The following is a 27,418-nucleotide window of genomic DNA, read 5'->3' on the forward strand; positions in this document are numbered from 1 at the left end:
ATTATGCTTTATCCACAAGTATAAAATCCTTCATACTGGTGTTTTGTGTTTTTTTCATTGTTCTTCGTCTCATGTGTTGACATTGGTAAAGTAAGAGCTGACGTGTGCAGCATATCAATGTCAGAATGCATTCTATTCACTGCACACAGAACCTCAATTATGATAAGAGACTGCTTCTTACTCCTACTCATTTGGTGTGAACAAACAAAGCAAAGAGGCTGTACATGTATAGCAATGTGTTCCATTTGCCTGTCTTTTGAGTATATTTTGTAATAAAGGTTCACCTCTTTGTGTAGCCATCATGTGATAATCATTAGGTATTGTACATGTACTTGCTGTCACAAAAATGAGGCAAAAGCAGTCATTTGTTTCAGGTCACTGGTTACACAGAATTTATTCCTCTTTCTTTAGATACATACAAATTTGAAGACCTCTGGTCTTAGGGTGCACACTAACAGCAGGGGCGGATCCAGGAATTCCATAAAAGGGGGGCCTGTTTCGAAAATTAAATGGGGAATGTTCAATTTTTATTTTTTTTTTTATCAACAAGAAATAACCTTCCCTTGAGACTTGATATAACACAGACAACTAAACATCTGTAATGAAAAGTAAAAACAAAGCATATCTGCAAAGTATGACACAAAAATTGCACGTCATGTTGCTTATGTGGTTCTGCGATGGCAGCCTCTAAGCGTTATACTACATTTAGAGTATTGTATAAACCATATAAAGTCATATTCAACAGAAATATGGGCACTTAACTCATCTGGTTGCTGTGAATACCCCCATGGTACAAAGTTTTCTTCTACGGAGGTAACGTCATGACCATACAACAGAAATTACGTGAAAGACTATAACAAATTATCACACACAAAAAAATCTGTACAAACTGCATACTGCCAAGGCATATACATAATAGCAATACATTCTGAATACCTATGACATTTATATAGTACACACATTAACTAACTTGTCGTTGTGTTGAAATCTACTTCAAAGCCTTGACATTGTCAAGAGTAATAGCCGACGCCTTGTAACGCTAATAATGAAATTATGTTTTCTTAAATAACGATACCACATAATGTGCCGGAAATCTGAAGGGTTGCCCCAATCTCGTTGGTTGGACCGCTGGATCCAACTTCGCAGCGGGCGGAGTCGCTATTTCAAACTAACGGGGTATGTGCTCCTACACACTCCCCCGTACGCCTCCCCCCCTTCTGGACCTGCCACTGAACAGGTGTCTGACACAATCTATGGTATTTGCACAAGCACACATGTCATTTTTTTTAAACAATATAAGTCACTGTTAAAACAATACCCCTGCATTTTTTTTTTCATCAAAGCACAAAGAATTACAGCTCAAGGCCTCACTTGTCACACTGAACCAAGTGTCTTAACTATCTCTGAGGTTCAATGAGGGCAGTCAATATCTACCATACTCTTGGTATCCTTCATACATTTTACATGATATTGTTAAGTTAATGTAACTCCTTTAATATTTTATATAAAACATGATATACACATGTGTGTATCTCTTATGGCTATTCAAACCTTTCTTTGCTTGATTCAGTTCACAGTATACACAGCACCTCTATTATAAATATATCAAACTACAGATGAGTACAACTCTTATGAGCAAACTAACCCTTTCCTGTTATTCAACTCACTCTGATAAAACCAGCAAACTACCATGTATTATGCTCTTTTATGTATGCCTTTATAATCATCAAATATTTCTTAGAACTGTGCATACACTTAGTGCCCATTCTCAGATTTTCCATATATCCAAAAAGGTATGTCATGTTCAGGCAAAACAAGACAAAAAAAAACAAAAAAAAAAAAAACAACAACAAAAAAACAAACAATACAGACTCCATACACATGATAATCTTACTGCATGTTGCATGTAAACCTAGCAAATATTTGTCTGCATATACATGTGATAGTATGTGTAATTTAGCAATATGAGAATTTTCACTAAAATCCTCCATATAGACAAACCATTTTACTTTCTACACATCTACTAATGTCACAAACAGTTCATCATTCATTACCCTTTAGAAACATAATTCTTCGTTCTGCAATACTTCTCAGATCACAACATGGCTGTTGGTAGTAACATCTACATCACCAGTCCTTGTACCAGAATTCAGTTTAGCAGTCCAAGTTGTGATTAATAAGCTACATACCAAATATCCAGGTCAAGACTATTGTTTTCAGGGAAACATCATGTTTTTGTTGTTAACCATTTCAAGTTTGACAATGGAATATCATTGAGTGAGTGTTATGTGTTTACGACATTCTAGTACAATGTATTGATGATGATTACGAGCTTAAAAGCATGGCATAGTTTTGATTGAGGTAGTGATTCAGGTTGTAACTTTTTTGCAAGATAATTAAAATAAAAACTGATGTAAAACACTAAAGAGCATGGAATTATAGGATGAATTAAAAATCTATTAGATGAAAATCGGTTTTCATGGCTGAGATATCCAAAAATAAAGAGGTCTTAATAAAAGGTGTGACCCATCTTCCATTAGATCCATTGTTTTGCCTTGTTTATGAATTATCTGAGTAATTTCACAACTGGTTCAGTCAAATAAACTTTTAGTTCCTATTAAATTGTATTATCTTCAACATTTCATTTCTGTGGTTTCTAACTATCTCACAAAAACATGAAATCTTTATCTTAATCCAAAGTATACCATCCTTTTATAGTAACCTACACTGTACCACAACTATATTCAGCATAATATAGTTATTGACCTTCTACATAGCACTTCACATTTCAAAAACATAGATGTAGCAGAGTTATGTTTTCCACTGTAAAGAACAATACAGCTGCATCAATGATGAAGCATATTATCATATAGAAACACAACATGAATCTATAATGATTATTATACTGACAGGGCTGCACAGTAACCTATTTTTCCACTGAGCCGACCTTTCTATCGGAACAGTATTACCACAAATTTAAGAACATGCATGTGAAAACATCACCATGCACCAGGGCAATAGTGCACTCCCTATAGTATCAATATCAATTCATGAAAACATTATCTAGCCGAAATGTCTGTGATCTTCTAATTTGAGAATATCTATACAAGAAAACATGGCCTATTGATTACATGAAAATATTAGCTTATTTCTAAGGTATTAGACGGATAGGCAAATTTCACCTGTAATAAAAATTGCCACAATTGCTTATTTGCAAGTTGTTGACGCAAAGTTGACATAAATTCTAGGGATGCAAATATTTTCCTGTAGTACATGAATTCTAAATCATACTATCAGTAATGTTAATGTTCACTAAACATCTCAAATTTGACTGTGACAAACATGACCATCTTTTCCAATATAGCCATCAGTATTTTTGAAAATCATGTTAATCCAGCCACATTTCACAGAAAAAAAATCTGAAACTCTGTACTCAGTTTAACTAATCTATAGTTGTTCAAATGTAAAAGTCTGAAAATCATCCGGAGGTCCCCTTTAATACCCTGCTCCAAAACCTCAGACTCCTATGAAAAAAAAAACAAAAACACGTAAAGATTTTCATACACACCCAATCTGACCTTAATAGCTTAAAGGGATGGTACAGTATTGGTGGAGATGAGAATTGGGCTTTTAACCTTTTGCGAGATACCAAAAACACATTTATGAAATAGCACAGGGTATACCATTTTTAAAGAGGAATTAAAAGTTTATTTGATGAAAATCGGGTTTGGAATGACTGAAACATCCAAAAACAAAGTAAAACAAACGATTGAAATAAAAGGTGGGTTGCACACTTTATCAGAATCGCTCTGTTTTTTATATCACAGCCATATCAAAAAACCAATTTTTATCAAATAAACATTGAATTCCTCGTGGAATTACATGCTCTTTCATATTTCATTAAAGGTTTCTCGTTATCCCACCAAAAAATGTCAGAAACCTGAAATTAGGTCTCAACCAAAACTATACAATCCCTTTAAATGTTTCAGTTTGATAGGAAAAAAAAAATGTGTGTTACCATGGCAATGCTCTTACCTGATAGTAACACAAGGATGTCTTGTCTATTCGTATAGATCGTACATACGTGTACTAAATTTGACCTTAACTGCTTGAATGCTGTGGAGGTAATACGATTCACAAGGTTTTGACAAAACTATACTGTATGTTTATCATGGCAACACTTCGTCTCCTGGACACAAAAACCAGGTCTCATATCTGTACTTTAATGCAATATCAGCTGAAGCGCAGACAAGGGCGAAGGCGGTGGAGCAAAGAGTGGTAAAATCGGCTCCCCAGTTATGGCCGCATAGTCTGCGTACAAGGCACACTCTAGCAGATGCTTTCCCAGCTACATTCAGGGCATGGTGACGGAAGGCGAGTGAGAGTGTCTTGCATGCTATGCACTTTGATGTAGGGTTATCTACACAGTAGAGATAAATGTGATCCACAGATGGTCTGATTCATTTGGGCCTTCAATTAGTAGACTCCTAGTCCCTGTATCACATCGAGAGAATACTGCAAAGCTGGCATGTCCTGTCTATTGAGCAAGGCCTGGCAGAAAAAAAAAAAAAACATGAAAGACTTACTGTTACCAATGCTGAAAATTCCTCCTTCATTATCGTTCAAATATTAGCATAAATATGATATTTGGTGTGTACTGCGAGAAAAGTAAACATATATCACTGTGATAACTGTTAATGATATGAACTTTTAACTTCAAAAGGCTTTCTTGTGTATATTTCAGACACATTGGCCCAAATTCACGAAGGTGGTGCAATTAACATCATGCTTTAAACCATGGACAATTTGTATGGAGCGCCAAGTGCCACATGGTCTACCGTTATGCGAAAAAAGAGGAATGTTCTTATGCATATTAATTTCACGAATTTTAGTTTTTATTTACAGTGTATGAATTGAATGCCACTGGCAATTAGCGAAAATTTCATTCCCAAAAAAATGCCATCAGCCCCAATTCGTGAAAATTTTGCACCGCGAATATGTCATGTTTTACAGTATTTTGTTACAAATTAGGCTATGTGACACTTGATGCTCCATATAAATTGTTTATGGTTTAAAGCATGGTTTCAGCCAAGTTTGGTGAAAATTAGACATGGTATTTTCAGAAAGATGAAAATGTAAAAACTTTATGCATGACGCACAATGGACAATGAACGACAAATGTCAGATGAAGAGTGATCGCAATAGCTCACTTGAGCCTTTGTTTGCCTCGAGTGTGATGAAAAGCAGAGGACTTGGGAACAGAAAAAAACTTACCTCAATACTTGGATGAAAGGATGGAGATGTCACGCACAAACACAGGCCAGTTCAACCTTCAACAGGCAAAAGAAAAGCCATTGGATATTGATCATATGGATATAATCCATGACTGATGTGTTATTTCGCCAGTTCTTTGCTTGCACAATGTCTGCCAAACACTAATAAATGATAGCAATCAATCAATACGAACTGTTGAGGAAACAGAGGTTTGAGCACGAGTTAAACTGATTTGTGTGAAAGGATTCAAAACTTGTGGTATATACCACATACATGACTGAGTCGAATCTTGTGTTAAAAACATGATGAGTCACAGTCGTCACTCTGTGTTTTATTCTGAAGTATTCATGTTATTATGAAGTATTCATTGATATGAATTACAACACATGAATGTACATTAGAATCTTGCATACACATACAACTCTTACTTTGTTCAGGGTCATTTAAACATTTTCATTACCTGCTTTCCCTTGATTTTCTTCTTCTGATCAGAGGCAGACCAGAAATTACAAATAGGGGGCACGAGCCTTGTGCCCCCCTGTCTGGCTTTGCTACTGCTCTTGACACTTATCACATGATCAAAAAACTTCTCCTTAGCATTCAACTTTCTGCATTAATATACAGTACATTTCCTCAAATCATCAATTTGCAAAATCTAGTTCCTATAGTAAACACAATAATCTTCTAGGCTATGTTATATTGCTGTTCTATGTCTGTCTCATGTCTGTTCTTTGTTTCACTTCAATTCTATATCTATTCTCTTTCATTTTAATTCTGTTCTACATTGTATTGACTGTATACTGCAATGATCACATTTCTGAGCTTTAAAGAAACTGCCATTAGCAATTACTTTGAAACAAAACTGGTAAATCTCATCTCGTATCTACATCAACTGCCACTTAATATCTTATTAATAGCACTGTAGCCAAAATACACTTACAGCCGGGATTAGTTTCTCACTAATTAATTTCTGAATGATACAATACTCATCTTTTCGTTTCGCAATGTCATGCATCACAATATTTCTTTCAACAAACTGTCAAAGATCATTACTTTTGTCATATGTTTTTGTCTATTCCGATGTCTTAATATTACAGACGTCTTGTCACTTTTTGTCTTGGAATGTCAGTTTTTTCTGTAGTAATCTTACTTTTATTGAAATCTTGTTTCATATTCATAAGCATGATCTTTTCAGTGGATCCCTCCATGCTTTGTATGTTTTGCTCATTGCATTTTTTTTTTTACTTCAATCACTTCGGTATTAACTATAATGTATCACTACTACTAAGCATCTTTTTTTATTGTCGTATACTCTCTCCTACATTTGTAATGACACAATTCTGTTTACCTAATTCTGTATTATAAAAGGAAATATGACAAATGAAAATAAATGTTAATTGATTTGAGAATATAGCACATTACTTTGCATAAACTAATAATGGCACTCATCAAAACTGTATTCTAATAGCTTCATGATAACTGTAATAAAGGGGAATAACTTCAGCATGAAGTGTATCGATACCTGCGCTATATACATGATCAATCAATGTATCACCTTCTGTTGTAGCATCAAGTACATGTTGCTGATATCCATAAGAACACATCAATTTATGCACACATGAATCACTTGAATGTTGTCTGAGATTTTCATTGAAGTCACCAATAACTATGCATTTTGTACTTCTTTGCTGCAATTCTATAAGTAACCTCTTAAGTTTCGTACAAAATTGTTTCTTGTCATATCTAGGAGGTCTATATATCACTGAAATGAGACATGAAGGACAAGTTACTGCAAATGTAATATATTCTAGATTATTGACATGTAAATCCAGCCTACTAATAGATTTGATTTTACTATACACTGCAACTCCACCATGTGCTTGATTTTTCAGTACAGAAAATAAGGGACTTTCATCAGAATAAGACTTTGACCGAGGCTGATTGTACATTTTGAACTGATCTAAATTCACATCAAAAATGTCATCATTAAGCCAAGTTTCAGTTAAACAAATAATATCAGATTTTTTTAATAGGAAATTTGATTGGATATCTTTGAAATGTGCTTTAAGACCTTGAATGTTATGTAACATGATATTCATAGTTGCAATGGAGACATCATTGTCAATGTGCATTTCATCAACAAATGTTGGCATGTTCTCTAAACTTTCTTTAACAGCTGGATTGCAATACACAACTTTTGGATCAAAATCTTCAATTGTTAGTCCACATAATGATGTAACACGGCTCAGAGCCACATATGCTTGCCCAGGCAAAAATATATTTTTCAGAGAAACAACAGCTTTTTCCACTGTCATGCCTTGTACTTTATGTATTGTGCATGCATATGCTAATTTCAAGGGAAATTGTTTCCTAGTATATTTTTTTCCAATTGATTCCTGTTGCATTTCTATTGACCGAGTTCCTACTTTTTCATTGTCAAATTTTACCACCACACTTGTAGGTCTTGCATTTTCATTTACTCTTACTATGTCAGTTACAGTGCCAATGCAGCCATTTGATAAGCCTTTCGTCACATTCACATTTTTGATAAGCATTACTCTAGAATTTTCAGCAATCCAAAGATATGCTGGCAAGGAAGCTTTAGTACATCTGCGTGGTTTGTCACACGTTTTGTTTTTACCCTTATTATCGAGTTCAGAATCTTCTGCATCAATACATATGATATTTGTGCATTTCTTGTGAAGCATTATTTTATTCCAGTCATTTACTTGTTTGTTTGAAGAATATATATGCAATGCATCCTCACATTCTTCTCCAGTTTGGCATGATTGAAGAACTGCTGCATCATCACCAGATAATTCATCTGTCTTTCCTTTTATCCTTAATTTGTTCAAAAGAACAGCAAACTTTATATCATCCTTTTGTCTCATTATTTCATCTAAGTTAATTATAGAGAAGTTGTCTGTCCATAAAGAACTTTGCAGTGTATCTTTATACAAAGGAGTACCTTTTACTGGGGGTAACTGATAGAAATCTCCAACTGCAATAACTGAAACCTTTCCAAATGGAGCATCATCACGTGTCTGCTTTATTTGCCTTAAACGTCCATGTATATACCACAACAGCTTCTGATCAACCATTGATATTTCATCAATTATTAGTATCTGTAGTTGACCCAGCTGATTACGTAAATGACTTATCTTTTCTTCTCCCAGGGGTTGGTAAGGTAGTGTAGCAGAAATGGGTATGGACAGAGAATTATGAATAGTACTACCACCAATGTTGTGAGCTGCAATTCCGGTTGGAGCTACTTTCATAATTGAAATATCATCTGGATTATGCATCATTCTGCTAAGAATTCTTGTCCCTTCATTAAATATGCATTTCACTAGATGACTTTTTCCTGTTCCAGCACCACCTGTCACAAATATCTGAAATGTTGTAAGTTCTTTTCCGTTAACTCTGTCAAGACACCATTGACGTATCTTGTAGAACACCTTTTGCTGCTTGCTATTTAAAGTTCTTAATAAGACATTACTGTCTTCTCTTGAAATACTACATGATCGAAATTCTATGCCATATGACTCTTTTTCCTGAGATTTGGACTCAAGATCTGGGATTCTAAATTCATTGTCAGCATCTTCAACTTCTTCATGGATTTTAGCGGTTTCATGTCTTTCAATTTCTGTTTCTGGACAGAGTAATCCCCATGCATCCTCTTGTGGACCAAATTTCTCAAGATATTCTTGTGCTTGATCAATCATATCAGCATTTTTTTCAAACTGCCTGAGATTTTCATTGACAATACTTTTGACACTTTCCAGGTTCTTATTATACATTCGTACAGATCCGGTTTGGTAAAATTCCTGATATGTCAAAAATTGATTAGGTTTTAACTGTTTATCAGTGCGGAATGGCAAATACAGTTGCAATATACTCTGATAATATTTTTCTGGGGTTACAGTCGGTGAAAAACGAGGAAATCTCACTACAGCATCATTGGTTCTTGATCGTTTTTGTACATAGCCCAGCTGATCTCTCAATTTGAACACATTCTGTTTCTGTTTCTTACCCTTCATATCAGATTCACTGAGTAGTCTATACTTTGAACAAAATGTGGCTAAACACATATTTTCAAATTCAAAACCATCGGGTCGGGCTTTATATTTATCAATTCTGTTTGGCATCCATGGACTCCTATCATCATCGTCTCGTCTGCTTTGAATAACACTCAATGGTAAACTCATCCTCACAGGGTTTGGTCCAACAGGTATAAACTCTACTTTTCTTGAGCACTCTTTCAATCTCAGGCTACAAACACGATACACACTTTCTTGTGCTGAAACTTCACGGTTTTGCATATACACATGTCCTATTTCTTTCATACTTTTCCGAGCATCTTCATTGCCCTCTTTCATTTCACTTTCTGCATTTTTCAAGAGCAAACCCATCTCTCTTTCTGCTTTTGACATGTATGACACAACATAAACAATGCAGGCATACTCATTTGTTATATACTGCAAATCCATATTGGCATTCCAAGCTCTGAGTAAGAATGGATTGTATTGATTCACCCATATATCTTTTGGATCTCTTCTCATGACAATATCTTCTTTTGTAGCTACAGCATTATAGGCATCTTCAAATTCCTTTTGACACATCCCAAGAACTTCAAAGAGCTGTCTAGCATTATCATATGTCCGTTCCATACATGATGAATTCTTTACTGTAGACAGAATATCTTGAGCTTCATCTGTAACTTCCAAATTATCATCAGGCTTCACAACAAATGTTTTCTCACAAGGTGGTCTTGGAAAATTAAATCTACAGGTAGTTCCCTTTTTCTTGCATGATTTTGAATGTTTCTTTGAATGAAGCTGAACATTCTTCACTATTTCATATAGTTCCTCATCTTCATCCTCACATGGAATGTTGCATGAAATGTACTTATCAACAAAATCTATGACATTTACATCTTTGTCGATACCCAAGTTAGGTGCGTTTTCAACCCAAAATAAACAGTGTGTGTGTGGAGATCCTCTCTGTTGAAATTCAATTCTGTAGAAGTAGTCAATTATCTTGCCAATAGGTTCTGCCGGAGAAAGAATCACTTTGTTCAAAAATGCATGAAAGCGTTTGTCAAACATACGAGCTACTGTCACTGGATTTGACCTTAATAAATTACACTTATCTGTCCAATCCAGATCATTTGCTTTTCTTCTATCACCTTGTTGATTTAGCAATGTAGTAATAACTTCAGGCCATCTCATTTCAGCTGATGAAAATGATGCAAACCATGTGGGCTTTCCAAGTTGTCTAACCATTGCTAATACATCTTTCTGCGTAGATTGCCAGTATGGAGGTGTTCCCCGTATTTGTTTCAGAAATTTGTATCCTCTATTCGAATCCAGTATCTCACGAAGTTTTCTTGTATCTTTTAGATCTGAACATTGTATCGATATGGGATTATCTATTTCCTCTGAGCTTTTTCTGAGAGCTATAGAAACATTAGAAAGTATTTGTTGCAGTTCATAAATACATTGAGCATAAAAGATATATTCTGTATTTTTTGCAAATCTGTTGTCTACATGCATCAGGCGATTATGTAAATAACGACCAAGTGTTACTTCAGTGTACCTGGTATCATGAAATGTTGGCTGGCCTGTTGGAAATAGAGCAGGAAAACATTTTGCCTCATTACCCTTATCCATCAACAACGATACAGGACTATTCTTTTCACAAGGTGCACAACATATAATATCTTCGAAAAACTGATCAAGCACTTCTTGCCTCATATCAACCTTCTGTAAACAGGTGTCCAACTGAATGCCTTGTAATTGTCCATCTTGATCATCCTCTATATCATCATCATCATCATTAGTTTCACTTGAATCCAATGGTTTTACACAAGCTGCTTGACTATTTTCCTCTGATAAATCAGAGCTCCATTCATTATCTATAGCAATATCAGAATACCACTTATTATTTTTCTTCAAATATTTCAATGCAGCTAGCACATTCTTCTTCTTGACAAATTGATATTCATAATATCCTTTATATGACAGTTTCCTCTTCAGTTTCACACGAATAAATTGATCATCAGTCTCTGGTCGAGGTAATATCTTTACAGTTTCATCTGTGCGTGAAGGTACACAAACTGTTGGGCCATGTACTCCATATTGTCCTCCTTTAGGCAGGTTCAAAATTTTCATAAATGGAATGTTTAGAGCAATCAAATGCGTTTCCAACTGATTCAGATTTCCAAGTTCCGCAGGAATAGCATGTAATTCTAAATTATTTTTGCTAGCTTCACCAGGCATATTACCAGCTAATAATTTCCTGTGACAAGTGTAACAAATCCATAAACATTTTCTTGGTGACTTTACTATTTGACAGTCAATATCACAGTCATCACTGCATGTATGCAAGTACTCCTCTTTTACGCATTTCGTATCATTATATTTTGCTTTTGTGCACTTCAATACTTGATTTTTGAATAATAATTTCAAACATACACAACATACATATTCAGGGCCATGTGAAACAATTTCCTTAAACTTTTTCAAAACATGATCACAATTTCTCATATCAACTTTCTCTTGCTTTTTTCGTTTCACATTTCTCATTGCAACTTGCTGTCTGTACACAGAATTTGTCTTGTACTTAATGCTAGCAACTTTTCTCATAATTTTCTTATATCTTTCCCTGAATATAGTATTGTTTTGATAATTAGCTCTCTTTATTTTGTTTAGCCTCTCTCTCAATAAAGCATTCGTTTGATATCTACCTTTCCTCAGTTTCATAAGCCTTTCTCTGAATAAAGCATTACTGTGATATCTAGCTTTCCTCAGTTTCTTAAGCCTCTCTCTGAATGAAGCATCGTTTTGATATCTTTCTTTCCTCAGTTTCTTAAGCCTCTCTCTGAATAAAGAATCGTTTTGATATCTAGCTTTCCTCAGTTTCTTAAGCCTCTCTCTGAATAAAGCATCGTTTTGATATCTAGCTTTCCCCAGTTTCTTGAGCCTTTCCCTGAATAAAGCATTGTTTTCATATCTAGCATTCCTCAGTTTCTTGAGCTTTTCTCTAAATAAAGCATTGTTTTGATATCTAGCTTTCCTCAGTTTCTTAAGCCTTTCTCTAAATAAAGCATTATTTTGATATCTAGCTTTCCTCAGTTTCTTAAGCCTCTCTTTATATAGAACATTGGTTTTATAGTAAAATCTTCTCATTTTCTTCAGCCTTTCTCTGAATGAAGCATTGTTTTGATATTTGACTTTCATCTTTGTGCTCATTGCTTTCTTGACATTTTCTCTGTAAGTGGGATCAAAGGAGTACTTGTCTTTTTGTCTCGTCCTCATTTCTTTTCTCTTTTCTAACCTGTAATTCACATCTGTTTGATATTTTACTTTCTTTGCTGCTGCATTTCTAACTTTGCGGAATAGAAAAGGCTGATCATCTGATGAATATTCAATTTTTAACTGCCTTTGCTCATTTTTTCTCTTTTCTCTCTGTGCTCTCATTTGATCTCTATTTTTTCGTCTGGTAACAGTAGCATTCTTTTTTTTTCTTTTTCTCCTTTTTGTAGTTTGCATAGTAGTTTTAACATCTTCAGATTCTTTAGTGTGTCTTCTCATTTTAACTCCAGGTTCCATGTCATCCTCTAATACTTCATTGTTTAATACATTGATTTGACAATCATTGACTTGTTTTGTAAATTTCTTAGTTGTTGTGAGTTTTCTCTTTCTTGTCACAAGTCTTTCCATATCAGTTACATTTTGTGATCTTGACAGCTTTGGACATGAATTCGATGTTTGGATCCTTGGACACACAGATTCTATAATATCATAATGATTGCCATTTGTGTGTTGTAAGTAAATGCCTCTTTGTGATGTAACAATTCCAAACTGCAGTTTGCTTGCACCAAATAATTCCCATTTTGAACAGTTATCTTCATATATATAAATATCAGTATCTAGCAGATTTGATAAGGCCATTATTTCCAATTCTGTAGCCCATGTGCCATTGTTGAATACTCTTTCCTTTGCAATGTATTCTACAATATCTGTGTATCCTGACCTTAAAAGGCTTACATAATCTCCCTTGTTTTGTAAAATATGCTTAACTATTGCTTTTCGAACATCACGGTGTGAATCTTCCTTGCCACATGTGACATATGATATAGCTCTGTAAAAGCAATTTCCATCACCAGTAATTCTATAGATAGTCAATGGTTGTGACAGAATAGTAATATCATTGTTTTCTACCACATCTCTTTGCATATCAGTACTGCTACATTTGTCATTAGCTTTTATACCTAATTTGCAACAAAACTTCTCTCTATCAGATTTATTCACAGGACTGTACATGAGAATAATCTTTTCTATTTCTCCCACTTGTTTCACCTCGGATGCATCAATGTCGGCATTTAATGTCTGTTCACATGTGTTTTGTAATAGAATTTGTGTCTCTTGCAGGTTTGCTACCATTATTTGTTTTGATGTCATTTTCCTCATTCTAACACTGCATTTCTTTACTGTTAGGGTTTTAGTAATCTTAGATGATAAATCATGACTTTCCTTCTTGTTTTCCACACTTGTATCTGAATTCACATGAAATACAGGTAATTTCTCATCCAAAGTACTAGACATAACAGTAGTTACACTTTCCACTACGTCAAAATGATTGCCTCCAGTGAACAGAATATATATGCCTCTCTCAGTTGTTACTTTGTTGTAGTATCCAGGTTTCCTTGCAGACAGTATTTGCCAATTTTCTGTTCGATCATCATACACATATATATCACGATCTAGCATATGTGCCATTGAACTAATATCAGTGTGACCAGCCCATGTTCCTAAATCCATCAATTTCTCTTGAAGTACAAACTCCCTGACACTCTGATATTTCATTGTGTCTATTATATTTTTAAATAAATCACCCTTTTCCAGTAAATGTGCCACATTGGATTTCCTGAGCATGAAATGGTTTCTTTCGCTGCCAGTAACTACATGAGCAATACTTCTGTAAAAGCAGTTGCCATCACCCATAACTCTCTTGATATTTACAGGTTTCCCAATATACAAACTTTCATTTCTATCCTCCATTGATTCATTGGCAGTACCACTGTAACTGAAATTCAATTTATTGCACAAAGACCGCTTGTCTACGTACGTAATCGGCACAAATTTGAAATTTCGATCTCTTCTTTCTGTTGTCTTCTCAACTGAAACAAATTCAACTTCATTCTCATTTCCATAGTCATCACTGTTTACATTTACTCTGTTTTTCTTTGTGTCATGTTGAGTCTTACAGCTATCACTGCTAATTCCTTTAACATGATCACAATGTTTTGAAATGTTGCTATTTTGATCATTTGTATTCCTACATGCAGTATTTAGTGAGTTTGATCTCTTGGAGCCACTAGTTGTCAATGCATTTTTCTTAGAATTGGATTCTAATGCCAGACCAGTTAGTTCAAACTGAGTAGTACGTAAATCACATGCCATTGATTTTGCCAAATTCAAACAGTGTACCTGTATACCTTGCCATGATGAAATGCTAAGCAAGACACTGCATCCATCTTGTACCAAGTATCCATCATGACTTCTGGAATGAGAATCAAATACATAATAACCATTGTCATGTGTAATGATTGCAAATGTACTCTCAGCAAAATTCATAAGACATGCATCATATCTGCATAGTTCTTGTTCTAAGGCTTGGCTCAATGACAAAGCACCAAAATTTGACAAATTGTTTTGATTTCCATCCAACACTCCATATTTTGATTCAGCATAGGTTATTTGAAATTTTTCATCCAGAATATGAAGTTCCTTGGGTAATTCATCTATCATTACAAGCTCTTCATTCAGTGGAGAATCCTTCTTTATGTAATAATACAACTCATTCCCAAGTGTCAGAATCTGATCAAGATCACAAGATCTCATTTCGATTCCATTCTTTGTTTGGGTGTAGAGAACTGCCACAAGGGAATTACATGCACATTGTTTGCCAGCACTGTAACCAAATCGTTGATCACCTTGATTAAAATTTCCTTGTGCGATTGTTTTGGTCATAGGATATGACTGCCTTCTACCACATTCAGAACTTGAGAGTGAAACAGGCTTACAGACATGTTCTTCAGTCTCTAAATCACTTGCAGCTGGTTCATCATCTAATACATGTACTATTGATTCCTGTACATCATATGAATTGTGGTGGTCAGTACTTTTCGCAGAATCATCATTCATTACTATGCAGTCAGATGGATTAGTAGTTTTTTCACTTTCAGGCAAGAATATTGATTCATTACAAACTTCAGCACACTGTGTAGCTGAAACAGGTCTCTGACATGGAGAGTGAACACTTACATCTGTACAACAATTCACAGGGAACAATTCCTTCACTGATAATTGTCTGTCACTTTCAACATCTTTTCTTCCACTGTAACATGGGTTTAGTTCATGCACATTGTGCATTCTGTCACATTTCACTTTGGAGATATCATTCGAGCTTGTGTTGTCTCTACTTGTGGAATTACTGTCCTCATGGTCAGATGTTTCATTCTTACACAACTTTTCATTCTTTGCTACATGTTCTCCTTCAGGAATGTCAGCTTTGACCTTTCCATTATTACGCACCTGTGAGTCAGCATTTTTTTCCGGTAGCACACTTTGTCTGTTGATCTTCGTGAAACGACCTTTCTTTCTTGGTTGCCGTGCATTTCCACCTCCATAGAGCCTGTTCACATTCCAAACTTCTTTTTCAATGTCTGTGGAAGGGACAGAGGCACATGTAGTCTGATCACATTTCGGTACACAACATTCATTACTCATATTCGGAGTGCTTTTAGCCACATCAGCCCAACTTCTCTGTGTTTTTGCATAGATTTGCTCAGTGTATTTTGCCATCACACGAGGTGACTGAACACACTTTGAATATACATTCAATACAGATTCAGTATATACCTGCAGACTATCATTTCGTTCTGTGTCCAAGTTTGCATTCACTTTTTGCTTCACGAGTTTACCAGGTTCTTTTTGCTTCGTTTCTGCTTTTGATTTCTTGCCCTTGCTGGTCTTGGCTCTTTTCTGTTTTTCAAGATAGTAGGCTTTCATTGCTTTGCCAATGTAGGTCACACCAGGTTGGAGAGGCACACCATTTACTGATCTCACTGAGCTCTTGTTAAAGGTCTTGGTCTTGGGATTGTCAGTCATTGTTTGGGATGTAGTCACTTTTGTCTTCCTTGATTTCACAGTTATCCAACCATCATCAACTGCAGTTTCTAATGGCTGAAATTGGCTCTTGGTCAGATTTGTCATGAAAGTCGAATCTGATTCATCTCTCTCACAATCTGCTCTTTTCTGCACACTCACATTTGTCATTTCTAGAATTCCATTGTCCTTTCTTTTCACATACCGGTACCTCTTTTTCAGTCTCTTGCTTGGTTTCCTTCTCTGGTTGCTCTTGCATGATGAATGTGAAACATCAGCACCAGAATCTTCATCACCAATGTCTTTGAGAAGCTCGTATCTGTTGAAATGACAGGGAATGCCAATTTTGTCAAAGATGCGATGGGCAATATTATTGCTTCCACATGCTGAACATATCCAAATCAACCTTGCATCACACAGTCTAGCCTCAGAAATAGTTCCTGTACACATCACATGAAACTGCTTGCCACAATCCTCACATGGTACTCTGCTTTCATTTTCATTGATCACATTACAACATGCATCACATTCACTGACCTCTACATTTCTCAAGTCGCAACTATGGAGGATATCTAGGATATCACCAATAACATTCTTGAATTCACTTGCTTCCATTGTCAAACTACAGGGCTTTGAAAGTAGGTACCTATTACCAAATAAATGTACTGTTCAATCAATATATTCCTTGAATCACTATACTTATATGAATCAGGTCTACCCCTGGTACTCTGTATTGCAATTGACAACAAAATTGTAGAATTGTATTGCCTTGAAAGCTAATATATGATACGTGAACTGTATTACACTGTACAATGTACTTGCAATGAGGCTGTGACACCAGTCCTTATAATGTTTCTACCAACAGGTGGCGCTTCTTATCTACCGAGAAAAATTATTTGTACAAGGTGTGTTGTTTAATTAGTTACTACCAATAGGTGTCGCTTTTTGTCTGCCAAGAAAAATTATTTTGTGCAATGTGTGTATTCTTAATTGTTTCTACCAACAGGTGGCGCTCTTTGTCTATTACCTGCTAGTAATGGCTACTGCGGCAATTTCAGGAATGCGATTATAGCACTCTCACCTTTGCTTATCTTTGTGTACACCTGTCTTGCCACCAGAAGACTTGTATTGTCTACCGCAATAACGTTTACCAGATATAATGCTTTTGTCTTAAGATGGCGCTCTTCAATTCTCTTTTACCGTAAATTCCCCACTCAAGACACCGTTTCTCAAGTGATGCAAGACTATATTTCTATTTTTAAATTTTCAGCAAACTTCTCGCCTCCTGTAAGAGAATTCTCTTTCAATTATGATTCTCTTCAATTCTGATTGCTTTATAGTTTTCACCTCCTTTACGGAATGCACTCTTTATTCAACACTCCTTAAAACTCTTTTGTTAGATTTCGACTCTTTTTCTCCTCAATTCTGACTCTTCCTCTCTTATTACTCTTTCTCTCTTTGATTCTAACTCTTTCTGTCTTTGATTCCGACTCTTTCTGCCTCTGATTCTGAGACTCTCTCTCTCTCTCTGATTCTCTTTGAAATTATTTCAAGTTCTTTCAAGATAGAGTAGGATCAAAGATTCAGGTTTGCTGAAGATTCAAATTCAGTTACAGCAGATAGAGTTTTATCTTTGTAATCACAGTCTTCTATTTGTGCAACTTTAAATATCCCAGGTTGGTTCCCTTTTTTTTTACAAATTTGACTATTTCTAAAGCATGTAATAGCAATTTTATAAGATTGTATTTACTCTAATCAAGCCCGTTTTTTCTCTATCACAATTTATATCCCAAGACAAATTCTCAAATGACAATGTTTTTTAGTACTCGTACTTTCAGATCTCTGTTTATCCCTAATATCACTCTTTCCTCTTTTTAGTGTAATATCACTCTTTGTATTTAATCTCCAATACTACTCTTAACACTTATTCTGCAATTCCACCCCTTCTACTTATTCAGTTAAATCACTGGTTGCACTTTTTGTGTACTATCACTCTTTGCATTTATTTATCATTATGACTCTCTGCACTTCTGTTCCAGTTTATATACAGGGGTTTCACTCGTTTCTTGTTTTCTTGATTGTATGTATACTTTCCAATTTTCTTGTTATATACAGGGGTTTCACCTGTTCTCCGGTTTTCTTGTTATACACAGGGGTTTCACCTGTTCTCTGGTTTTCTTGTTTTTTCAGGGGTTTCACCTGTTCTCCTGTTTTCTCGTTTATATACTTTCCAATTTTCTTGTTATATACAGGGGTTTCACCTGTTCTCTGGTTTTCTTGTTATATATACTTTCCAATTTTCTTGTTATATACTTTCCAATTTTCTTGTTATATACAGGGGTTTCACCTGTTCTCCGGTTTTCTTGTTAGGGGATACAGGGGTCTCACCTGTTCTCCGGTTTTCTTGTTATATACAGGGGTTTCACCTGTTCTCCGGTTTTCTTGTTATATACAGGGGTCTCACCTGTTCTCCGGTTTTCTTGTTATATACAGGGGTCTCACCTGTTCTCCGGTTTTCTTGTTATATACAGGGGTCTCACCTGTTCTCCGGTTTTCTTGTTATATACAGGGGTCTCACCTGTTCTCCGGTTTTCTTGTTATATACAGGGGTTTCACCTGTTCTCCGGTTTTCTCGTTTTTTTCAGGGGTTTCACCTGTTCACCTGTTTTCTCGTTTGTCAGGGGTTTCACCTGTTCACCTGTTTTCTCGTTTGTCAGGGGTTTCACCTGTTCACCTGTTTTCTCGTTTGTCAGGGATTTCACCTGTTCACCGGTTTTGTTTTACAGGGGTTTCACCTGTATCCTGTTTCGCTTTACAGGGGTTTCACCTGTATCCTGTTTTCTTATCCAGGGGTTTCACAGACCTGTAAAGAAAGAAAACAAAAAGAACATTAGCTTTGTTGAAATTATATTGTGGTTTCTGATCCTGCCTCCCAAAGTCAGGGGAAAATTATGCTGCCCTACGATCTAAAACTCTGAAATTTTCAAGTTTGACTGCACTCTTACTAAGAGGTCACTATGGGTAACGAAATTATGGTGGCAAAATCAAACTGATGATATCTGCTCTTCATTTTTTTTTTTTTTATAATATAACCGGGAGGGGTAGCCATTATATTAGAGCGGAAAAACTAATATCATTTTCTTCATTCACTCAAAGTTAGCTTTCGAAGTTACTTCCTTTTGTGACCTGAGGGAAGCATAATTTTCCAAGACTTTCTTACGCAATAACACTTGCTGTCTTCCAATATAATGTTTTGTCTTCTAGATCTTCTTTGACAATATATTCCTCATCAATATACATGTAGTATTACCAAAAGATGCATAAAGTTTTGACATATATCTGATGCAAAAATAAAAAAATAGATAAATTTGACTTCTGACTGGCAGGACACTAAATGTGGACTTCATCACTCTCATCAATTGTGAACAAAATTGACATAGCAATAAACAAATAATTGGGAACACATGACCTCAACATGACTTTTTTTATGGCAAAGAGAAGCTTTCATTATTTTTGTTGGAAATGCCAGCAAAAATTATTTGTTATATAAAATTGCAAAATCTAACCCCGTAAACACATTTTTGTTTTTCATCCCCCTCACAGTTGTTTAACATATAAACATTCAAATAATATATGAATAGACTGGAATGGTGACATGCTACCTTGATGGAATTTATGAATACTAAGGACAGGCCTTAAACAAAGTGCCAATTTCATGACAAATTCAAAGTACTTTTTTATGCAAAATGATAAAGTAAAAATAAGGTCCTTTTGTCACAATCTTAACAATTCAATCAAAGTTTTTGGTACCAATGGCAAAGGTATTGGTATCAACGACAAAGGTAATTGGTATCAATTTAATGGCAGAGGTTACTGGTATCAATTCAATGGCAAAGGTAATTCGTATCAATGGCAAAGGTAATTGGTCTCAATGGAAAAGGTATTGGTATAATGGCAAAGGCAAGTATATTCCATCTTACAATGCATCTATTGTGAGTGCTACAGTAGTCTTCACGGATCTGAACAATCCAAAGTGACACACAGCAAACTAGGAAGCAGTGTGCGGATACATTTGGATTGTACTACTCATATCAGCAGGAATGTGAACAAACTCTTGGCATATTTCTGAATTGTGCTTACACACACCTTTTTACTAATTAATATGACATAATTTTTAATTAGCCAAATGGTTTTAGAGCTACACAAGTCTCCCACTTCACCCTTTGTCCCACTTAACCCCAGTCTTCCCTATTCCTTTACAGCAATACTAACCCTATAAACAAGGGATTTTGTAATCTCAAGTCAGTACACATTGCCAGTAATTTGAATCAACCATACAACAGTAGTGTAGTTTGGCAGTAGGCTATAAAAAATTGATGAAAACAAGCACAACTGGTGTAGGGCCTACACACAACACAGTGTACATCACTTAACCCTAACTAGGCCGGGCTATTTAGGTAGTTGATAGAGCCGGGGGGGGGCCTCCCAGGCCCCCCCTCCAGATCTCGGCCGTCGACCGCGCGATCGCGACGAAAATTAGCACACACATCGCCTATGATGTAATCCAAAATGCCATGAAGTTAATTTTTCAAAAAATCATCATTTATGCTAAATTATGCTAATTTATGCATGATGATGCATAAAATCAGACTATTTGGTATAAATCACACAAAAAAAGCTCAAAACAGGCACATTTTTTGTGTAAATATTCTTTTTAGTGTCCTTAGCAAATGTAGTTAAAAAAAATTGTGATATCAGAAAAAATTCCTAAGAATTTTATTGTTTTTTTGAATTTCTTATGTATTTCATTGTTTTTTCGACTTTATGTTTTTCATTGTTTTTTTGATGAAATTTGTCCGCGACATCGCTCCGAACAAGAAAATATGTTATTCAGTGATTTTAATCAATAAAACACCAAAATAATCATGCTTTTATGAAATTTGCCAGTAAGCACAGTTTGCATTGAAATTGTACACGAATTAACGTTTTTGAGCAATTTTTGGTCTGACATGCATGTACATATTTATGCGTAACTTCGGAACCGCGCGCCCGGGCGTCGCAAATTTGGTGTCAAAAGATGCGGGAGACTCGAAAGAAAAAAGTCATGAAACGTAGCGGCGATAGCTTTTTGCGATTGCGATACATTGCGCGGAACGTCGAGGGGGGGGCCTCGGAGGCCCCCCCCGGCCTAGTTAGGGTTAAGTGATGTCAATGTGTGCTATATTCCATTTGTCATCACCCCACTGCAAAACTTGCACTTGTGTCCTTAGAGTACATTAAAACCCTCGTAAACAACTTGAAGAAGGAAACATTTCCTTTATAAACAAGACAATTGCCAAAATGTCTCTTGTCCGTTTGCACAGAATAGAAAAAATTCTAACTCTCAAAGTTTGGTAACCCATGTCTGTGACCTTTAACCTTGTAATGACCTTCAACTCTCCAAGAGATATCTACCAAATAAGATTCGTTCCAAACAGACATGTCCGTCAAGAGCTGTGAGAAATTACCAAAATGCACCCTAAAAAACATGACTTTGGCCCCTAAAAGATCATTGACCCCTGCCTGTGACCTTCGACCTTGTGGTGACCTTCATCTCCCAAGGAAACATTTACCACCTAAGTTTGGTTGCAAACAGACATGTCCATCAAAAGTCATGAGCCATTATCGAAACACGCCATCAAACACTTGACTTCAGCCCTTAAAGTTCATTGACCCCTGCCTGTGACCTTTGACCTTAAGGTGACCTTGCTGTTTAGTAAAATGTGTAACTTTCCATAACCACTCTACCCTCTAAATTTCATTAAAATTGAACCCCTCAGTACAGATATTCCAGTTTCTGTAGCGTTACAGACAGACGACAGACAAGCCGACAATGGACGGTCGGACGCTGCACACAATCCCTTAGTCCCGCCCCTCACCTCCAATGGGCTCAACAAAAACCTACAATAGGCAATCACGTACAACTCAAATGAAGTCGTTCAGTGCCCTGTTCCATCTCTCATGAACCCAAGGTAAACTGCACGATTAGTCTATTGAAGATACTGGTATCCTCACAATAGACTACACAAGCCTGATTCTTGTCCAAAAAAAAAACTGCAATAACTTATTCTCCTAAAGTGAATAATTGTACATCCTGCATAACCTTTAGTCACTACCAACAATACGCAAGTATTTACTTTAGTGGGATATACTATAGTGCAATGCCAGTTATCATAAACACCAATGGCAGACATATTCCTTCACAGGAATACTACATATTGCGCAGTGTTACGTCACATATTGCCTGTATTTTAAAGCTACCATGTAGACCTTACTGCAGTTTGGCACTAGGATGATGACTGATGAAATAACATCCAACTGCTGCACACAGATCACAATCTGCACCCCTGTGTGGTTTATTCAGTCTTTTAACACCCCAGTGCAAAACTGCACATGTGTCCTTGGTACATTAGCCTGCTAAAGATGAGTCCCAAGTATACTCAATCTGGCGTCTAAGGAAAAAGCATTTTATATCAATATCAGTTCATTTTCTTAAAAGAAATACTGCTATCTCCACAGTAGACTGCTCAATTCCAACTCGCACAATAATTTAGCCCGCTAAAGTGAATTACCCAAACACTATACCACTTTGCTCTGTCCACGAAAAAAAACCCCCGAATCCTCCACAGATCCAAATGATGATGAGGAATTCTGAAACAAAAAACAAAAATGCTATTATTCAATAAAATATATATCTTTTCTATTAATATAACATGCAAACATAAGTAACATTTGAATATCATAACAATCATGAATAATTAACATTCCAGTATTCTTGGTTTTGACATAGACTGTCTCTAATGTATCGCATGTTGAATGGCCCAAACTTCTACACTGTTTGCTATTGAAACACATGAAGTAATAGTATTGCAACTCATGCCTTTCTGACTTGACAATATACCACCTAAATTTGGATCCAAACAGACATGCCCGTCAGAAGTTATGAGAAATTATCAAAATGCACCCTAAACAACTTTTTGGCTCCTAAGAGTTCATTGACCCCTGCCTGTGACTTCTGACCTTGTGGTTACCTTCATCTCCCAAGGAAACATTTACTACCTAAGATTGGTTGCAAACAGACATATCCATCAAAAGTTATGAGCCATCATCGAAACACGCCATAAAAAAACTTGACTTCCGCCCTTAAAGTTCACTGACCCCTGCCTGTGACCTTTGATCTTAAGGTGACCATGCTGTTTGGTAAAATGTGTAACTTTGCATAACCACAGTACCCTCCAAATTTAATTAAAATTGAAGCCCTCAGTACAGATATTCCAGTTTTTGTAGCGTTACAGACAGACGACAGACGAGCGGATAAAGGAGGGACAGACACTGCACACAATCCCTTAGTCCCGCCCCTCACCTCCAATGGGCTCGACAAAAACCTACAATAGGCAATCACGTACAACTCAAATGAAGTCATTCAGTGCTCTGTTCCATCTCTCATGAACCCAAGGTAAAACTGCACTATTAGTCTATTGAAGATACTGGTATCCTCACATAGACCACACAAGCCCGATTCGTGTCCAAAAAAAAAAAAAACTGCAATAACTTACCCTCCTAAAGTGAATAATTGTATAACCTTTAGTCACTACCAACAATACGCAGGTATGGTGGGATATACTAAGTACTATAGTGCAATGCCAGTTATCATAAACACCAATGGCAGACATATTCCCTCACAGGAATACTACATATTGTACAGTGTTACATCACATTATATTGCCTGTATTTTAAAGCTACCATGTAGACCTTACTGCAGTTTGGCACTAGGATGATGACTGATGAAATAACATCCAACTGCTGCACACAGATCGAAATCTGTACCCCTAATATGATGTCACTGTGTGCTTTATTCAGTCTTTTAACACGTGTACCCCAGTCCAAAACTGCACTTGTGTCCTTCATACATTAGCCTCTTGAAGATGAGTCCCAAGTATACACAATCTGGGGTCTAAGGAAAAAGCATTTCACATCAAAATCAGATCATCATCTAAAAAAAAAATACTGCTATCTCCACAGCAGACTACCAAATCCCAACTCTTTCCAAAAAACAACATTTGTACCTGAAGTGTTAAAGATAATTGGCATTGCACAGTAATTTAGCCCGCTAAAGTGAATTACCCAAACACTATACCAGGAAAATGACCTCTTTGCTCCGTCCACAAAAAGAAAAACCAAATCCTCCACAGATCCAAATGATGATTAGGAATTCTGAAACAAAAAACAAAAATGTTATTATGCAATAAAATATATACCTTTTCTAATACTGTATAACATGCAAACATAAGTAATCTTTGAATATCATAACAATCATAAATAATTAACATTCCAGCATATTTGGTTTTGACAGACTGTCTCTAATGTATCGCATGATGAATGGCCCAAACTTCTACAATGTTTGCTACTGAAACACATGAAGTAACAGTATTGCAACTCATGCCTTTCTGACTTGACAATATTCGCATGAAACAATGAAAAATTACCTGAAAATTTGTGCAGTTTTGATAGGATACCTAACAAAAATACTAGTCCAAAACTCTTTGAATAATGTCAAACATTTTGAAGGATATTAGGACAGAAACAGAAAAGAATAAAACCTTGTTTCATGATTATTAATAATATTTAAATACTGTAAAACATGATATATTCGCGGCACGAATTTTTCGCGAATTTGAACCGACAGCCTTTTTCGTGGCATGAAATTTTCGCGAAGTGCCACTGGCGTTCAATGCATGTAGTGTAAACAAGGACTTTCGCGTGCATTTTAATTTCGCGATTCTTGGCGCTCGCGAAATTAAAGTGCACGCAAAAATTTGTTTTACAGTAAGAAAATTCGGGCAAATGATATCTATTTTCGGGCAAGTGTTTTGCAAGTATCAAAATTACCTAGCCTAATCAGGCAATTGCCCCCCCCCCCCAAAAAAAAAAACAAACAAGAAATTGTGTACCACCCTGAAACTGCCCTAATTATCCATTATCATTAAAGGGGAAGTTCAAGACTGGAACGGAGTTTGCAAATTTCCTAAAGAATCTTAGGTACGGTAATTATCCAAATTCCAATAAAGATACATTTCTGACAATTAAGAACTCGTACCTAAGTACAATGTAGTCTCTTCCCCTGTATGCCCCCTAAAAAAAAGGAAAAATGAAAGGGAGAAATGTTGTTTTTCGTATTTTATTACCACTTTTCAATCATTCTGATTATCTGCGCCACGTCATCCTCTAACCCTAAGGAGTCCATGAAAGAGTCTATGACTGAGCTCATCATATTAGGTTGATCACGTCACGCTTACTCTGTTCTAGGTTTCTGCTTACGTGCCTACCTCTGTCAAGCAGAGCTACCAAGTCTCACGCATGCTGCGCAAGACTCTAGAATTTAGGGGCCATCTCACAATCTCATGCATGACACCCATTTTTCTCACGCAACTTGGACCTATAATAATGAGCATAGCTCAAAAGATTTAAGTGATAGTTGCAATTGAGGGTATATTTCCCTTTTGTCTGTCAAAATAAGAAAAAAAATAATCACTGAAGTGTGCACCTGACCGCACCATTAAGAGCAAAAAATTGAAAAAGCTCCCTACCGTGGGAGGCCACAGGAAGGAAAAACCCTCCCACACCCTCACTCGCGCGCACATTCGCACGCCGAGATACCAAGTCATGAAAATCTCACTCATAAAAATTGTTTGAACTTGGCATCCCTTGTCAAGTGGCAGTGTACAAGATAAATTTCCCTCCACCATAATGGTGTGTGTGCAGTGCATCTATGTACAGAGCATCTATTCACAGGGATGCCAAGTTCAATTTTTAGCTCTTAATACTATAGACCTAGTCTTAATGGCACGATCAGGTGCATAATAAAGTGACTATCTTTTCTTTTACTTATTTTGAAAGACAAAAGGAAAATATAGGCCTAGACCTTATGTCTACCTTCAATTGTCAATTGTAACTATCACTTTAATCCTTTGAACCATGCTCCTTATTATGGGCCCTAATTCCAGACTTTGCCCCATACGTGAGAAAAATGGGTGCCATGCGTGAGATCGTGAGACGACCCCTAAATGCTCGAGTCTCACTCACAATGCGTGAGACTTGGTAGCTCTGTATTCATATCATGCACAGAAATCACTGCTATTACACCACAAAAATACGCCCTCTATCGATCTGTTAGCTAAGAAATGGCGTCCGTATTTCGCCCATGAACCTACTGACGTTCTACTTCTACCCCTAAATCACTATCTCTTTGGAATTGAATGGAACTTAGGCTTCCTACAAATCTCACCTTGCCCATAGATTCAGGTAACATGGTCTAACATTAAATTCTACGTAACTACGTTAGAAACCTTGCTTGCGACCAACAGCCTCATACCCACTACAACGTACATTCAGGGAGGTATCTCCCTTGATTTTACTTAGCTGCGGGGGCCTGCATGTGGTGCATACGGTGGGGCCAGGCCAGATACCAAGAATCGAGTAAGGGGGACAGTCTGTGTTTAGACATGCCTGTGCACCTACCTGGTATGGTACTCGAGCTGAAAACTCAGTGTCAAACAAAGGTCGTGTCTTAGGCTAGGAAGAAATTAGACGTAGAGTAGTCGTAGAAAGTTTACAGTTATCATCACACCATAGCTTTACGTACGTCGTGATTGCATACAAAGTACAGTACTCAGCACATCGTACCACTGTAAACACGCGTACTGTACACGTACACGGTATAGATAGGGATCGGAGAACATGTGTGTACGTGTATAGAGCGCACGCAGTTTGGTAGGCCTAGGTACATACGCGGAAGCACAGAACATCAGTCTTACAAAGAGTTCTGTGGGCTGAAGACGTTGTCACGCACAAACGCTCAAACTATGGCAAGCCGAGTGTATTTCCTAACCATTAACTACAGTTCAAATTTACGATCAGCTCGATATTCCGAA

At 36.4% G+C, this 27,418-nt stretch overlaps 1 long non-coding RNA gene across 7 annotated transcripts; it reads right to left on the reverse strand.

Annotated features, from left to right (window-relative positions):
• Positions 1-364: 364 nt before the first annotated feature.
• On the reverse strand, positions 365-27,418 carry LOC139719955 (uncharacterized). Of its 7 annotated transcripts, none has more exons than XR_011710140.1 (8): positions 27,006-27,418; positions 24,637-24,701; positions 23,073-23,138; positions 16,654-19,311; positions 15,876-16,006; positions 14,777-14,841; positions 5,275-5,330; positions 365-4,551 (listed from the first exon to the last, which is right to left on the reverse strand). It is a non-coding gene; the product is annotated as an uncharacterized lncRNA (long non-coding RNA). The 7 variants fall into 7 exon arrangements; XR_011710135.1 differs by having other exon boundaries at positions 24,625-24,701; XR_011710139.1 differs by having other exon boundaries at positions 23,060-23,138; positions 24,625-24,701.

Source organism: Diadema antillarum, unplaced genomic scaffold (assembly GCF_040938485.1).
Source record: "Diadema antillarum isolate AM-2024a unplaced genomic scaffold, OU_Dant_1.0 scf00000117, whole genome shotgun sequence".
NCBI lineage: Eukaryota > Metazoa > Echinodermata > Echinoidea > Diadematoida > Diadematidae > Diadema > Diadema antillarum.